General features: G+C 38.4%; 1 non-coding gene across 1 annotated transcript; it reads left to right on the top strand.

Moving 5' to 3' along the window:
• Nucleotides 1-9963: 9963 nt before the first annotated feature.
• LOC148552789 (small nucleolar RNA R71) lies at nucleotides 9964-10071 on the top strand. The gene has a single exon (XR_015892554.1). It is a non-coding gene; the product is annotated as a small nucleolar RNA R71 (small nucleolar RNA).
• Nucleotides 10072-18662: the final 8591 nt, after the last annotated feature.

Genomic DNA, 18662 nt, shown 5'->3' with positions numbered 1-18662 from the left:
TGTACATGGCTTGATTGAGCTTGCTTGCTATTGGTCCAGGGGTTGGATTGCTTGTGGTTGACCTCCTCTTGAATGTTGTCCTTGGTAGTTTGGTCACAATCCTCTTCTTGGTGCTTTTGTTAATTGCCTTCACTTCTTTGAATCCATGTTTTGGTGGTTGTGTGATTGTTGGAGTTTTGTCTTCATCAAGAGTCTCTTGCAATGGTGGTTCTGTGAATTCTTCCTTCATGTACTTCTTTGCCTCACTTGAGTTTGGAATGACTTCTTCACTTTCTTGCTCCTCCACTTCCTCTTTTACACCCAACATTTGTTTCAATCGCTCTATCATGGGGGAGGTTTGTCGATCTTCCCAACATTTCTTCATCTCCTCGTCATACCTTTCAATCATGGATTCAGATGTTGAGGCATTTTGGTCCAGGGAGGTTTGTGAGAGTTGTGAGTTTTCATGTTCTCTTGTCATCTCAAGTGAAGTTTCAGGTTCAACCACCTTATTCTTCATTGAAAGTTCACTTGATGCAGTGGCCTCCTTATCTTGCTCTTCCACTTTCTCCTTCATATCCATCAATTGGCCTTCATTTTTCTTGCTCAGTGGTTCTAAGTGTTTCCTTATTTTCTCTAAATCTTCATTCATATTTTTTAAGAGACTTTCTTCCCTTTTCCAGGCTTGTTGTTGTTCCTTCATGAATTGTTCTTGTCTTTTCAACAATTCTCTGGATTTTTGAAGTGGATCTTCATTTTGCTCTTCCACCTCCTCCTTTTTTGCAATTTCACTTAACACAGGGACCTTGCATTCTTGTTTTTCCATTTTCTCCTTCCTTGCATTCAACAATTGGCCTGCCATCACTTCCATGTTTTTGAATGAATTCTCTTGCTCGTTCCAAGATCTTTGCACCTCCCTCTCATATTTTTCAAACATGATCTCTAGCTTTGAGAGGCCTAGGTTCGTGGAAGTTTGTGTTGAGGCATATTTAGGTGATGAAGAATTTTCAAATGTAGAAGTGGGAGGTGAGGTTGGACAATCTCTCATGTGAGTTGACTGCTCAGAATTTGCAGTTTCTTGGTAATACTCCCAGCCACCAGTGGAATAATGACTTGAATCATTTTGTGGTGGAGGGAAATGTCCAATATGATTTTCTTTCTCATCTTGTGGTTCTGAAGCATGGCTCCATGAATTGGAGAGCCCAGAATTTGAAGTTTCTTGGTGATATTCCCATCCATCATTAGAAATTGGTGATGGTGGGTGATATCCCATAGAATTTGTTTGATCATAAGATGAGTTGAACTCCATTTGAGTTTTGTAAAACACACAACCAAGGAAAATTGAAATTACTCATATCAGAGATGAGAATTTCTTAGTGAGGCAAAAACTCAAACACCTTGGTTTCACTTTGAAACAGAAAACAAAAATAAAGAAAATGCTTGATCTAGACTTCTCACCCACTTAATCATTGTTGATCTAATCAATCCCCGGCAACGGCGCCAAAAAATTGATGAGTATTTTGGAGGAAAAATAATTTTCTCCCAAAACACACAAATCTAACCGGCAAGTGCACCGGGTCGCATCAAGTAATAAAAACTCACGGGAGTGAGGTCGATCCCACAGGGATTGATGGATCAAGCAATTTTAGTGGGTGATTAGTTTAGTCAAGCTGACATTTAGTGAATTGTGTGAAATGTAGCCAACAGAAAGTAAATTGCAATGAATCTTAAAGATGCGGAAAGTAAAATTGCAAGTAAGTTAAAGAACAAGAAAGTAAAATAGCTAAAACTTAAATTGCAAGAAAAGTAAATTGCATGAAAAGTAAAGGGGCTGGGGTGTTGGAAATTAAAAAAGAGCAATAGATCACGCAACTGGAAATTTAAATTGCAGGAAGAATAAAGGAAATTGGATGCTGGGAATCAAAACAGAATTGAAATTTTGAAGTGCAGTGGATTAAAAGCAGCAAGAAAAACAAAGAGAAATCTCAGAGGGAGAATGAAACAGAACACCTTCAATTCTCCACCCAAGATTCAAAAACAAAGAAAAGAAACTTAAAGAGAGAGAGCTCTCAAATCCTAATGCTCCCTAGCGGAGCTAGCCTCCTTTTACAAATATGAAACAGATGCCTATTTATAGGCATTTCTACAAAATGAAAATGAAATTAAAAACAAATTACAATTAAATGAAATTCTTATTTTATCTATTTCTTGTGCCTTTGAGTGATGATCATTTGGGCCCTTGCTCTTGATGGAATTGGGTTGATAAAGGCCTTGGTTGATTGCTCTTGGAGTTTGAAGAGGAACCGAATTGAACCGGGTTGAGTTTGCAAAAGTTGGACCAAAAGTTGGAGCTAAAGTTAGGGGTCTAACTTTGGCTCCAAATTTTCATAGCAGCCCACAAAACTTGCTGGTATGAACGTTGGTGCCAACGTTAGGGTTCTAACTTTGACCCTAACGTTGGCCTCCCTTATGCACATTTATGGCGCCAAATTTGTCCCCTTGTCATGTTGCCAATTTTATGCCCAATATAGACTATCATATATGGTTGGAAATCTCTGAATGTCAGCTTTCTAACCCACTTGGAATCACTTCAATTGGACATCTAAAACTCAGGTTATGATCATTTGAAGAGGGCATGGTCGCTGGCTTTGGTGTGCAGCGTTTGAGGTAACGTTTGCCTCAAACGTTGGCGAAAACGCCAGTTCTGGAGGCTCAAACGTATTGTCCACCCCATACTATTATATATTGTTGGAAAGCCCTGGATGTCTACTTTCCAATGCCGTTGGGAGCACATTATTTGGAGCTCTACAGCTCGAGTTATACTCCATTGAATGTGCAGAGGTCAGTTGGCCTCACTGCAGGTTGCCACCATGTTCGTTTATGCACATTGCGGGGCAGTTTTCTCCCTCAATTTTAGTGTCCACCATGCAGTGCCATATATGCTTGGAAAGCTCTTGATTCCTACTTTCCAATGCTTCTTGAATCACCTCATTTGGAGCTCTGTAGCTCACGTTATTCTTGTTGGAAGTATACCCCTTCAAGCTGTTGTGGTGTGTGGCGCCAACGTTAGCCTCAAAGTTAGGGGGCTAACGTTGGCGCAAACTTTTGCTCCTCTCCCTTGTAATTCATGTGCCAACGTTAGCCTCCAAGTTAGGGGGCTAACGTTGGCGCAAACTTTTGGTGCCCAGGGGAGAAATTCATGTGCCAACGTTAGCCTCAAAGTTAGGGGGCTAACGTTGGCGCAAACTTTTGGTGCCCAGGGGAGGAATTCATGTGCCAACGTTAGCCTCAAAGTTAGGGGGCTAACGTTGGCGCAAACCTTTGGTGCCCAGGGGAGAAATTCATGTGCCAACGTTAGCCTCCAAGTTAGGGGTCTAACTTTGAGGCTAACTTTTCACCCAAAAGTTTTTGCTTCCTGGTTCAACTTATTCCATTGTCCTCTCTTTACTCCTAGCCATTCCTTCTTGTTTCACCCTTTCTCCAAGCCTTCTTCACCTATCATTAATCAACCAAACACATCAAAGCTATGTTCAAAATCATGAGATATTCATTCTTTCATAATATGTGACAATTTTAGCATAAAACCTCATGAAATAGCATGAATTCATACATGGTTGATTAAATCAAAGGAAGTATGAAAATCTACCCACTTGGCTTGCTTATGGCTCAAGAAAGTGCATAAAACCTATTGAAAACAAAGGAAAAAGGCATAGAAAAACATGACATGGTGACATGTCATCACAACACCAAACTTAAACCTTGCTTGTCCCCAAGCAAGAAAAGAATCATGCAATAAAGATTGACAATCCAAGGTAAGAAGGATAGCAACTCAATGTTCATGGTAAGCTAGTTTTCTAAGCATGCTACAATCACAAAAGAAATGTAAATGATTGATGCTTCTATCTAGCTCATTTTATGAAATCTTTTCCTTATATTTCTTCCTTGAAACAAGCTTTTGATTTTTTATTTAGCTTCTCCTTTTGGGTGCTTTGCCCCATGAGTTGATAACAAAGCTACGACTTCTAAATGTTTTGTTTTCAAGTATTACCACTTGATACATAAGCACCACAAGCATTTGATTAGAGGACTTCATTAAGCTCATTTTTCTTTTCTTTTCTTAACTCTCTAATCATTGATGCTCAGAGCCTTGAGCTTTGAGGGAGTGCTTTTGCACTTTGAGCCTAGCCTTGACTTCTAAGTGTTTTGTTTTCAAGAATTTGGCTTGATACATAAACACCACAAGCACTTAACAAATAAATTGTCATTGGTACTCAGAGCCTTCAGCTTTCTCATTCTTTCCCTTTTTCTTTTCTTGCTTTATTTTGCATTTGCTTTCAAGGTTTTCATGCTTTTAAAAGATCTCACAAAACGTGCTAGATGAAAACTTCAATTAAATAAAATCTAATGCAATTAAGCAACAATCAAACATACTAGCTTCCCAATACTTTTATGCACATGCTAAAATCTTCTTTAATGCCTTGTTTGTTTATGATCATGATACTTTGTTGCTTTTGAATTCACAAAACTCAAGTTGGTAATCATAATGACATAGCACCATGTTGCAATTTAGAAATCAAACTATGCCTTTTCATACACACATGCATACAGAGAAGGTGCAGACAATCATGCAGTTTATGGTGCTTGAAACAAATGAGAGGAAAAGGAACTTTACAACCTTGTAGTTCATCTTCTCTATTGTTGTCATTTTCCTCCCATTCTCTTCCTTCCCATACCAAACTCAGAATGCTTGCTCATCCTCAAGCAACTATTAGAACCGTGGCTATGGGGCTAAGATGGATCATGAATGTCTTACACAAGGAATGTTAGTAGTACATGTGTTTCAAGCAAGCAAAATTAAAGATAATAATCAAGGCACAAGAGACAGAGACATTGTGATTGCATACTTAAGAAGGTGAGCATAATACTTTGCATAGAAGATAAGTGGCACACCAAACTTCGTGTGACACTTTCACTTGGAATTAATGCAAGTATCTTGTAAGAATTGGAACTAAATTTTGTTGCATAGCAACACCAAACTTAGAATGCAACCATATGTCAATTTATTTGAACTAAAACTAAACAAAAGAAACTGTTATATGTTAAATACAATCACCAAATGAAGAGTCTGTTATGAATAAGGATGTCTTGGTGATGTATTAACAAAAACAGTTAATGAAGGAAAGCATTAAAAACAAGTAAATAAATGAAACAAAGAGAAAACAAAAATTATCCAACTAAGAAGAAAAATAACACTGTAAAAGGCAATATGATTATACAGACAAGTGATGTTGCTGGATTGATTTGCATAGAAAAATAGGTGGCACACCAAACTTAGAATCTTGGTGTGTCACTTTCATGTAAAATTGATGCAATCATCCATGAAGATGGAAAACAGTTTGTTGCAGGGCAACACCAAACTTATAATGTGATCATATGCCAATTTATTGAAATTTAAACAAAGCAAGGAGAAGAAATGTACCTACTGTCTACCTGTTCTTTACTTTCTTCCTCTTCTTCCAATTTGTTAAGAGAAATGACTTCAAAGGAGGAGAAGTTTCAGCTATTACCCCCTGTCTTGGTCTCTCCTCATCAAGCTTTCTTTTGTACATGGCTTGATTGAGCTTGCTTGCTATTGGTCCAGGGGTTGGATTGCTTGTGGTTGACCTCCTCTTGAATGTTGTCCTTGGTAGTTTGGTCACAATCCTCTTCTTGGTGCTTTTGTTAATTGCCTTCACTTCTTTGAATCCATGTTTTGGTGGTTGTGTGATTGTTGGAGTTTTGTCTTCATCAAGAGTCGCTTGCAATGGTGGTTCTGTGAATTCTTCCTTCATGTACTTCTTTGCCTCACTTGAGTTTGGAATGACTTCTTCACTTTCTTGCTCCTCCACTTCCTCTTTTACACCCAACATTTGTTTCAATCGCTCTATCATGGGGGAGGTTTGTCGATCTTCCCAACATTTCTTTATCTCCTCGTCATACCTTTCAATCATGGATTCAGATGTTGAGGCATTTTGGTCTAGGGAGGTTTGTGAGAGTTGTGAGTTTTCATGTTCTCTTGTCATCTCAAGTGAAGTTTCAGGTTCAACCACCTCATTCTTCATTGAAAGTTCACTTGATGCAGTGGCCTCCTTATCTTGCTCTTCCACTTTCTCCTTCATATCCATCAATTGGCCTTCATTTTTCTTGCTCAGTGGTTCTAAGTGTTTCCTTATTTTCTCTAAATCTTCATTCATATTTTTTAAGAGACTTTCTTCCCTTTTCCAGGCTTGTTGTTGTTCCTTCATGAATTGTTCTTGTCTTTTCAACAATTCTCTGGATTTTTGAAGTGGATCTTCATTTTGCTCTTCCACCTCCTCCTTTTTTGCAATTTCACTTAACACAGGGACCTTGCATTCTTGTTTTTCCATTTTCTCCTTCCTTGCATTCAACAATTGGCCTGCCATCACTTCCATGTTTTTGAATGAATTCTCTTGCTCGTTCCAAGATCTTTGCACCTCCCTCTCATATTTTTCAAACATGATCTCTAGCTTTGAGAGGCCTAGGTTCGTGGAAGTTTGTGTTGAGGCATATTTAGGTGATGAAGAATTTTCAAATGTAGAAGTGGGAGGTGAGGTTGGACAATCTCTCATGTGAGTTGACTGCTCAGAATTTGCAGTTTCTTGGTAATACTCCCAGCCACCAGTGGAATAATGACTTGAATCATTTTGTGGTGGAGGGAAATGTCCAATATGATTTTCTTTCTCATCTTGTGGTTCTGAAGCATGGCTCCATGAATTGGAGAGCCCAGAATTTGAAGTTTCTTGGTGATATTCCCATCCATCATTAGAAATTGGTGATGGTGGGTGATATCCCATAGAATTTGTTTGATCATAAGATGAGTTGAACTCCATTTGAGTTTTGTAAAACACACGACCAAGGAAAATTGAAATTACTCATATCAGAGATGAGAATTTCTTAGTGAGGCAAAAACTCAAACACCTTGGTTTCACTTTGAAACAGAAAACAAAAATAAATAAAATGCTTGATCTAGACTTCTCACCCACTTAATCATTGTTGATCTAATCAATCCCCGGCAACGGCGCCAAAAACTTGATGAGTATTTTGGAGGAAAAATAATTTTCTCCCAAAACACACAAATCTAACCGGCAAGTGCACCGGGTCGCATCAAGTAATAAAAACTCACGGGAGTGAGGTCGATCCCATAGGGATTGATGGATCAAGCAATTTTAGTGGGTGATTAGTTTAGTCAAGCTGACATTTAGTGAATTGTGTGAAATGTAGCCAACAGAAAGTAAATTGCAATGAATCTTAAAGATGCGGAAAGTAAAATTGCAAGTAAGCTAAAGAACAAGAAAGTAAAATAGCTGAAACTTAAATTGCAAGAAAAATAAATTGCATGAAAAGTAAAGGGGCTGGGGTGTTGGAAATTAAAAAGAGCAATAGATCACGCAACTGGAAATTTAAATTGCAGGAAGAATAAAGGAAATTGGATGCTGGGAATCAAAACAGAATTGAAATTTTGAAGTGCAGTGGATTAAAAGCAGCAAGAAAAACAAAGAGAAATCTCAGAGGGAGAATGAAACAGAACACCTTCAATTCTCCACCCAAGATTCAAAAACAAAGAAAAGAAACTTAAAGAGAGAGAGCTCTCAAATCCTAATGCTCCCTAGTGGAGCCAGCCTCCTTTTACAAATATGAAACAGATGCCTATTTATAGGCATTTCTACAAAATGAAAATGAAATTAAAAACAAATTACAATTAAATGAAATTCCTATTTTATCTATTTCTTGTGCCTTTGAGTGATGATCATTTGGGCCCTTGCTCTTGATGGAATTGGGTTGATAAAGGCCTTGGTTGATTGCTCTTGGAGTTTGAAGAGGAACCGAATTGAACCGGGTTGAGTTTGCAAAAGTTGGACCAAAAGTTGGAGCTAAAGTTAGGGGTCTAACTTTGGCTCCAACTTTTCATAGCAGCCCACAAAACTTGCTGGTATGAACGTTGGTGCCAACGTTAGGGGTCTAACTTTGACCCTAACGTTGGCCTCCCTTATGCACATTTATGGCGCCAACTTTGTCCCCTTGTCATGTTGCCAATTTTATGCCCAATATAGACTATCATATATGGTTGGAAATCTCTGAATGTCAGCTTTCTAACCCACTTGGAATCACTTCAATTGGACATCTACAACTCAAGTTATGATCATTTGAAGAGGGCATGGTCGCTGGCTTTGGTGTGCAGCGTTTGAGGTAACGTTTGCCTCAAACGTTGGAGAAAACGCCAGTTCTGGAGGCTCAAACGTATTGTCCACCCCATACTATTATACATTGTTGGAAAGCCCTGGATGTCTACTTTCCAATGCCGTTGGGAGCACATTATTTGGAGCTCTACAGCTCGAGTTATACTCCGTTGAAGGTGCAGAGGTCAGTTGGCCTCACTGCAGGTTGCCACCATGTTCGTTTATGCACATTGCGGGGCAGTTTTCTCCCTCAATTTTAGTGTCCACCATGCAGTGCCATATATGCTTGGAAAGCTCTTGATTCCTACTTTCCAATGCTTCTTGAATCACCTCATTTGGAGCTCTGTAGCTCAAGTTATTCTTGTTGGAAGTATACCTCTTCAAGCTGTTGTGGTGTGTGGCGCCAACGTTAGCCTCAAAGTTAGGGGGCTAACGTTGGCGCAAACTTTTGCTCCTCTCCCTTGTAATTCATGTGCCAACGTTAGCCTCCAAGTTAGGGGGCTAACGTTGGCGCAAACTTTTGGTGCCCAGGGGAGAAATTCATGTGCCAACGTTAGCCTCAAAGTTAGGGGGCTAACGTTGGCGCAAACTTTTGGTGCCCAGGGGAGGAATTCATGTGCCAACGTTAGCCTCAAAGTTAGGGGGCTAACGTTGGCGCAAACTTTTGGTGCCCAGGGGAGAAATTCATGTGCCAACGTTAGCCTCCAAGTTAGGGGTCTAACTTTGAGGCTAACTTTTCACCCAAAAGTTTTTGCTTCCTGGTTCAACTTATTCCATTGTCCTCTCTTTACTCCTAGCCATTCCTTCTTGCTTCACCCTTTCTCCAAGCCTTCTTCACCTATCATTAATCAACCAAACATATCAAAGCTATGCTCAAAATCATGAGATATTCATTCTTTCATAATATGTGACAATTTTAGCATAAAACCTCATGAAATAGCATGAATTCATACATGGTTGATTAAATCAAAGGAAGCATGAAAATCTACCCACTTGGCTTGCTTATGGCTCAAGAAAGTGCATAAAACCTATTGAAAACAAAGGAAAAAGGCATAGAAAAACATGACATGGTGACATGTCATCAGCCCACTTGTGCTTCCAAATTTCTAATGGAAGACCTTGTTTCATTCATGAAACTTACAGTTGCCTTGGACAAATCAGAGACTAAGTTTGCTAAATTAGATGTATTTTGTTCAGAGTTCTCTTTCTGTTGCTGAGTGGATGATGGAAAAGGTTTACTATTGTTAAACCTATTTCTTCCACCATTATTAAAGCCTTGTTGAGGCCTTTGTTGATCCTTCCATGAGAGATTTGGGTGATTTCTCCGTGAGGGGTTATAGGTGTTTCCATAAGATTCACCATTGTAATTCACCTCTGCTATTGCAGGGTTTTCAGGATCATAAGCTTCTTCTTCAGAAGATGCCTCTTGAGTACTGTTGGATGCAGCTTGCAATCCATTCAGACTCTGAAAAATCATATTGACTTGCTGAGTCAATATTTTATTCTGAGCCAATATGGCATTCAGAGTATCAATTTCAAGAACTCCCTTCTTCATAGGCGTCCCATTACTCACAGGATTCCTCTCAGAAGTGTACATGAACTAGTTATTAGCAACCATGTCAATGAGTTCTTGAGCTTCCGCAGGCATTTTCTTTAGGTGAATGGATCCACCTGCAGAAGTATCCAATGACATCTTAGCTAATTCAGACAGATCATCATAGAATATATCCAGAATGGTCCATTCTGAAAGCATGTCAGAAGGACACTTTTTGGTCAATTCTTTGTATCTCTCCCAAGCTTCATAGAGGGATTCACCTTCTTTCTGTCTGAAGGTTTGAACATCCACTCTAAGCTTACTCAGCTTTTGAGGAGGAAAGAACTTGGCTAAGAAAGCCTTGACCAGCTTATCCCAAGAGTTCAGGCTATCCTTAGGTTGAGAGTCCAACCATACTCTAGCTCTGTCTCTTACAGCAAAAGGGAAAAGCATGAGCCTGTAGACTTCAGGATCTACTCCAATAGTCTTAACAGTATCACATATCTGCAAGAATTAAGTTAAGAACTAAAAAGGATCTTCAGATGGAAGTCCATGAAACTTGCAGTTTTGCTGCATCAGAGAAACTAATTGAGGTTTCAGCTCAAAATTGTTTGCTCCAATGGTAGGGATGGAGATGCTTCTTCCATGTAAATTGGAATTAGGTGCAGTAGAGTCACCAAGCATCCTCCTTGCATTATTATTATTTTCGGCTGCCATCTCCTCTTCCTGTTCAAAAATTTCTGAAAGGTGCTTGCTGGATTGTTGTAATTTAGCTTCTCTTAGTTTCCTCTTCAGAGTCCTTTCAGGTTCTGGATCTGCTTCAACAAGAATATTCTTGTTTTTGCTCCTGCTCATATGAAAAAGAGGAAACAGAAAAATAATAATAATAGTAGGGATCCTTTTTACCTAAATATAGAGGTTCCCTTATGTGAGTAGAAGAAAAGAAGAAGAGAAAATTCAAACACAGATGGAAGAGGGGGTTCGAATTTTGGTGAGATGAAGTGTTAGTAGATGAATAAATAAATAGAAGGATGTGAGAGAGAAGGAGAATTTTCGAAAATTATTTTTGAAAAAGAGTTAGTGATTTTCGAAAATAGTTTTTGAAAAAAGGTTAGTAATTTTTCGAAAATTAAAATCAAAAATTAAAATAATTAGTTAATTAAAAAGAAATTTTGAAAAAGAGGAAAGATATTTTCGAAAATTAGAGAGAGAGAGAGTTAGTTAGGTAGTTTTGAAAAAGATAAGAAACCAACAAAAAGTTAGTTAGTTAGTTGAAATAAATTTGAAAATCAATTTTGAAAAGATAAGAAGATGAGAAGTTAGAAAAGATATTTTAAAATCAAATTTTTGAAAAAGATATGATTTTGAAAAAGATAGGATAAAAAGATATTTTTGAAAAGATATGATTGAAATTAGTTTTGAAAAAGATTTAATTTTTAAAATCACAATTAATGACTTGATTCACAAGAATTCACAAAATATGATTCTAGAACTTAAAGTTTGAATCTTTCTTAACAAGTAAGTAACAAACTTGAAATTTTTGAATCAAAACATTAATTGATGATGTTATTTTCGAAAATTATATGATAAAGATAAGAAAAAGATTTTTGAAAAATATTTTTATAATTTTCGAAAATAAATAAGAAAAATGAAAAAGATTTGATTTTTGAAAGAGATTTTGAAAAAGATAAAATTTGAAAATTTGATTTGACTCATAGAAAACAACTAGATTTTAAAAATTTTTGAAAAAGTCAAATCTAATTTTCGAAATTTTAAGAGAGAAAAAGGAAAAGATATTTTTTTGATTTTTGAATTTTTAATGATGAGAGAGAAAAACATGAAAATGATGCAATGCATGAAGATTTTGGATCAAAACAATGAATGCATGCAAGAATGCTATGAATGTCAAGATGAACACCAAGAACACTTTGAATGTCAAGATGAACATCAAGAACTTATTTTTGAAAAATTTTTAATGCAAAGAAAACATGCAAGACACCAAACTTAAAAATTTTTCATGTATAGACTCTATGAATGCAAGAATGCACATGAAAAACAAGAAAAGACACAAAACAAGAAAACATCAAGATCAAACAAGAAGACTTACCAAGAGCAACTTGAAGATCATGAAGAACACCACGAATGCATGAATTTTTCGAAAAATGCAAGATGAATATGCAATTGACACCAAACTTAAAATCTGACTCAAGACTCAAACAAGAAACATGAAAAATATTTTTGATTTCTATGATTTTCCAATTTTTTTGGATTTTTGTATATTATAATTTTTTTAAAATTTTTTTTTTCGAAAACATATGAGGAATTTTTGAAAGATTTTTGAAAAATTTTTGAAAAGAAAACAAAAAGAAAATTACCTAATCTGAGCAACAAGATGAACCGTCAGTTGTCCAAACTCGAACAATCCCCGGCAACGGTGCCAAAAACTTGGTGCACAAAATTGTGATCTCAGGCAACGGCATCAAAAACTCTGTACGCACGTCTTAATAAATCATTTTTCATTCACAACTTCGATACAACTAACTAGCAAGTGCACTGGGTCGTCCAAGTAATAAACCTTACGTGAGTAAGGGTCGATCCCACGGAGATTGTTGGTATGAAGCAAGCTATGGTCACCTTGTAGATCTCAGTCAGGCGGATATAAAATAGTTATGGAGTTTTCGAAAATAAATAATAAAATAAGGATAGAAATACTTATGTAAATCATTGGTGAGAATTTCAGATAAGTGCATAGAGATGCTTTCGTTCCTCTGAACCTCTGCTTTCCTGCTGTCTTCATCCAATCAATCCTACTTCTTTCCATGGATGGCTTTATGTAAGGACATCACCGTTGTCAATGGCTACTTTTTATCCTCTCTGGAAAATGGTCCAATGCGCTGTCACTGCATGGCTAATCGTCTAGAGGCATCATCCTTGTCAATGGCTGCGTCCCATCCTTTTGTGAAAATGGTCCAAATGCTCTGTCACAGCACGGCTAATCATCTGAGGTTCTCGATCATGCTGGAATAGGATTCACCCTCCTTTTGCGTCTATCACTACGCCCAGCACTCGCGAGTTTGAAGTTCGTCACAGTCATTCAATCCCAGAGTCCTACTCGGAATACCACAGACAAGGTTTAGACTTTCCGGACTCTGATCTCATGAATGCCGCCATCAATCTAGCTTATACGACGAAGATTCTGATTAAGAGATCCAAGAGATACTCATTCAATCTAAAGTGGAACGAAAGTGGTTGTCAGGCACGCGTTCGTGGGGAATGATGATGATTGTCACGTTCATCACATTCATGTTGAAGTGCGAATGAATATCTTAGAAGCGGAATAAGTTGAGTTGAATAGAAAAATAGTAGTACTTTGCATTAATCTTTGAGGAACAGCAGAGCTCCACACCTTAATCTATGGAGTGCAGAAACTCTACCATTTGAAAATACACAAGTGAAAGGTTTAGGCATGGCCGAATGGCCAGCCCCTCTGATCTAAGAACCAGGCGTCCAAAGATGATCCGAAGATGTCTAATACAATAGTAAAAAGTCCTATTTATAATAAACTAGCTACTAGGGTTTACAGGAGTAAGTAATTGATGCATAAATCCACTTTCGGGGCCCACTGGGTGTGTGCTTGGGCTGAGCTTGAATGTTACACGTGCAGAGGCTCTTTCTGGAGTTAAACGCTAGGTTGTAACGTATTTCTGGCGTTCAACTCTGGTTTGTGACGTGTTTCTAGCGTTTAACTCTAGACAGCAGCATAGAACTGGCGTTCAACGCCCTTTTACGTCATCTAAACTCGGCCAAAGTATGGACTATTATATAGTGCTGGAAAGCCCTGGATGTCTACTTTCCAACGCAATTGGAAGAGCGCCATTTTGAGTTCTGTAGCTCCAGAAAATCCACTTTGAGTATAGGGAGGTCAGAATCCAACAGCATCAGCAGTCCTTCTTCAACCTCTGAATCTAATTTTTGCTCAAGTCCCTCAATTTCAGCCAGAAAATACCTGAAATCATAGAAAAGCACAAAAACTCATAGTAAAGTCCAGAAATGTGAATTTAACATAAAAACTAATGAAAACATCCCTAAAAGTAACTAGATTCTACTAAAAACATACTAAAAACAATGCCAAAAAGCGTATAAATTATCCGCTCATCAATCTCCTACATGCTAGTTCACATGAATCTTCTGTAAGTACTAGCTAATTTCATATATGTGTATATAAATTGAGTTAAGCTATATTCTTATGCTGATATATATCTATACATATATTTCCTTGAGTCTCCTTGGGGCGTTGAACGCCAGAAAGGGGGTAGTTCATTGGCATTCAATGCCCAATATGGGCAGCTCCTTCGAAGGAGAGTATAGACCATTATATATTGCTGGAAAGCTCTAGAAGTTAGCTTTTCAATGCCGTTAAGAACGCGCCATTTAGACTTCGGTAGCTCCGATAATGCTCGTTTGAATGCATAGATGTCAGAATCTGACTGCATCTGCTACGCTTTCCTTGCCTCTGAATCGGACTTTGCCAAAACTCCTCAATTTTAGCCATAAATTGTCTGAAATCATCAGAAAACACAACAACTCAAAGTACAATCCAAAAATGTAAATTTTGCACTAAAACCTATGAAAATGTAATGAAACTTAAATAAAACATAACTAAAACATTATGAAAATGATGCCAAAAAGTATATAAAATATCCGCTCATCAGAACACCAAACTTAAACTGTTGCTTGTCCCCAAGCAACCAAAAACAAAGTAGGATCAGAAAGAAGAGAAGGATACAATAAATCTCAGAGTCTTCAATGAAGCTCAGTTCCAATTGATGAGCGGGGCTGGTAACGATTTACTTCTGAACAGTTTTGGCATCTCACTATCCTTTGAAGCTCAGAAGTGTTGGTGTCTTTAGGAATTCAGAATCCGGATGATATTATTGACTCTCTTAGTTTAGTTCTTTTTTTTATTCTTGAACATAGCTTCTTTTAAAGCCTGGCCGTGACCCTAAGCATTTTATTTTCCCGTATTACCACCGGATACAAAAATGCCACATGCTCTTAACTGGCTGAACCCAATTGGATTGTGATTCATCTTTGCTAGAATCTCCAGATAGTGGTACCCAGAGTTCTTAGGCACACTCTTTTGCTTTTGGGATCACGACTTTAACTGCTCAGTCTCAAGCTTTTCACTTGACACCTTCACACCACAAGCATTTAGTTAGGTCAAGAGTTTGTTTCTTTAGACCCTTCTAACCATTGATGCTCAAAACCTTGGATCCTTGCTCTAGCCTTTTGGTTTAAAGAGCTATTGGCTTTTTCTTTTTCTCCTTTTATTTTGCTACTTTTTCTTGCTTCAAGAATCAATTTTAGTGATTTTTCAGATTATCAATAATACTTCACCTTTTCCATCATTCTTTCAAGCGCCAACACACTTAACTTCAACATTAAATATGCACTGTTGATTCATGCATTCAGAAAGTAAAAGTAATGGCACCACAAAGATGATCATGCACTAGAAACAGGAAACAAATAATAAAACACAATGGAAAACAAAAAAATAACATAGGCAAGGGAATAGAACGTGACTACCTTAGTGACGGCGGCTACTGCTTCCTCTAGTGGATCCAATGGAGCGTTTAAGCTCCTCTATGTCTCGTCCTTGCCACTGTTGCTCCTCCCTCATAGCTCTTTGGTCTTCTCGTATTTCGTGGAGGATGGTGGACTGCTCTTGGTATTCCATCCTTAGCTGATCCATGTTGGAGCTATATTCTCCTACAGAAGTATTCAGTCGGTCCCAATAGTCTCTAGGAGGAAAATGCATCCCTTGAGGCATCTCAGGAATTTCTAGAGGTGACTGCACAGGCTCTTGTGCAAGCTCTCTTACATGCTCCATCCTTCTTTTAGTAATGGGCTTGTCCTTCTCAATGGAGATGTCTCCTTCTCTGACAATTGCTGCTGAATTGCATAAGGAATATATGAGGTGAGGGAATGCCAACCTTGCTTGAGATATTCTGTTTAAGTAGTATAGTTTGCTTTGTTTAATTTTTGTTTAATTATATTAGCTAGAAATGCATGTTTAGTTGATTCTAGGTGGTTAGGTAGTTTTAGGATTTTGGTTAGTGGATTTAGGTCTGATTTGTGCTGCTGATGCTGTCTGGAATGGCTGATTCTCATTTGTTTTGTTGAGTGATGATGATGTTGATATTCTATGATATTTTACATGTTGCTGTTGTTGCTAATTTTGGATGCTACTGCTGTTCGATGCTGTTCTACTTAATAATGCGAATTCATACGAGTTTATTGTGTTTAGCTCTTGTTTAAATCTATCCTAAGTTCATATAGATTGAAATTGCTGCTCATGTTTGAATATGCACCTTAGTTCATATGAAATTATGGTGGCTGATTTTGTCTGAATTGTTTTGAATTCTTATGGGCTGAGTTTTGCTGCTTGTTTATATCCGGGAACGTCCAATTTACTGCCGAGATGCTGCCAAAATTTCCAAAATTTTTATGCTATTAAGTTACAAATTTTGAATTGAATTTGGTGCTATTTTACCTTGGTACGTTTTATTATGACCAAGTTCAATTCATGATTCATTCGGTCAACATTTTCGCCTTTCTTTTGGTTCCCTTTCGTGTGTATTTGTGATTGAAAGAATCAAGGAACTATTTGATGGATTTCTATGTCAAATAGGACCTTGATTAACCAAGTCAATGCGAATCTCTTTTGTGCTTTCAATCTTTCAAATTTAAGTCAAAACCTTTTCAGCTTCTTGGTTCAAGTTCAATTTCCACCTTCTTTAACCGATGAAGCTATTTTTGTAATTTTACCGTTTGACTTGAACTTGTCTCCTTTTAATTGAGGTTCTTATGTTTGTAATAATTGGTGCTTTCCACTGGTGTAAACCTTTTAAAATAGAAATTATTTTCAGCCCTCTTTTGGTTACACCAAGTCCATATGTCAATTCCTTTACACCAATCTTTACAAATTTAGTGACCAACCTCATTGATGATGTTCTAACCCCTTTTTGCGTTTATAGTGCATAACATATTTCATCATCAATGACTTGCATCATCTTCATGAATGTGAGCATGCTTGTTTTGAAAATTTTTTGTTGATCCTGTTTTTGGTTAAGTTCAATAATTATCATGCCACTGATTTTTAACCCACTTTTCTAACTTTTGACTTAATTGACTTTCTAACTTTTCTTTTAGTTTTTCAAACTAACTCTTTTATATTCTTTTGGGCATGATAATTGTTGTTTCTTAACAAACAAGCATCTTTACTATCATTGCACGAATTCTTGGATTATGTTTCTGATTTATATCTGAATTCTATTTTTCCTTGCATTCCAAGAATTTATTTCTTTGGCTCACTTCATGTATGTACCTCGATACCCTTCTGTCTCCTGTTTTCTGTCTGTTGTTTATATAATTGCTTCCCGTTCTTCTGCTTTGCTTAATATTCTGTATCCTGTGATTTTTGTTTTTCAGGATGTCCGACAAAGCTAAAGGGAATGCCAAGGCCACCTCCAGCAAAAGGAAGAGGTCACGGCCATCCACTGAGCTAGCAATCTCCGGTCTATCTGAAAAGCGTCTCTCTGAGATGGAGAAGGCGGATCAAGCCACGCCTCCTACCAACTCAGAGAAGTTCACCAATCTATATTGCGAGCTCTGATTTCCGCACTTTAAGGAGCGGAAGCTCATTCTGGAGAAGAAGCTAGTTATTCCCCCCAATCTAAGGTAGTATACTGAGCGCCGGATTGAGGAGAGGGGCTGGGCTTTCCTAGACAGAGAGCTAGCGAGAGTGAATGAGTCCTGGGTTCGAGAGTTCTATTGTAATTTCTTCATAGCGACCCTTAACTCAATTCACCTTAGAGACAGGCAGGTCATGGTGACAGAGATGGATATTGAGGAGATCCTCCACTGTCAGCCTAAAATCAGTGATAAGGATGCTTTCCACAGGGCTGAGGAGGAGTTGCACAGCATGACCTTTGATTATGATGCACTACATAGTGTGGTTGCCCAGCTGGGTGCACCTTAGGTAATGGATTCCTCTAAAGTGAATCCCAAGGGCATGAAGTTTGAATATATGACGAATGAGGCTAAGGTGTGGCAGCAGATCTTGTCCCATTATGTCATGCCTAGCACTCACTTCACAGAGATTTCGGTTGATATGCTTGTCCTGATCTGGTGCATCCTTGAGGGGAAGAAGTTGTACCTTCCCTGACTCATCAAACGATTCATGTGGCAGGCCCATATCAGGGGCAACCTTCCATTTCCGTGTTTGGTCACACAGCTCGCTCACCGGGCTGGGATACCTTAGCTACCAGAAGATGAGTCACCACCAGCAGTCCATGGCAAGGAGAAAGTTATTTCTTGGGAGACTTAGGTTGGTGACCGACCAGCAGCCCAGCGTAAAAACCGAGCTTCCATAGCAACAGCATCTGAGCCAGCTTCTTCTTCAGCAGCAACAGGATCCTCGACAGCACCATCTACAGCCACTAGGCCAGCACCATCATCATCGTCCCAGCCGACCTACCAAGCGCATGGACCAGATAGAACATCGCAACAAGAGACGTTATCAATACCTAAGACAGATGATAGCAGCATTGGGCATCGACATTCCCTCCAAGCCCGATACTCCTTCTGACCAGTCTGAGGTGGAGGAGGAGGCTCAACAGGCAAAGGCCCCTACACAGACTCAGGCCTCCATAGAGACTCAGGCTTCTGCTGAATAGTAGACTCCTGTAGAGCCACAGCCTCAGCCAGCTATAGACGTTGACCCCTCTCACCCGACTTGATTGAGGAAGCATCGAGGACGATGCTGACATTTTAGTGTGGAGAGGTCGCCGTCATCGGCGGATTCCATTTGGTGACCCATTTCAGATTCTTGTTTTATTTTGCTTTATTTT

Source organism: Arachis ipaensis, chromosome B7, assembly GCF_059453495.1.
Source record: "Arachis ipaensis isolate K30076 ecotype BB chromosome B7, ASM5945349v1, whole genome shotgun sequence".
Lineage (NCBI taxonomy): Eukaryota > Viridiplantae > Streptophyta > Magnoliopsida > Fabales > Fabaceae > Arachis > Arachis ipaensis.
This window is presented reverse-complemented; position numbering and strand designations above follow the sequence as displayed.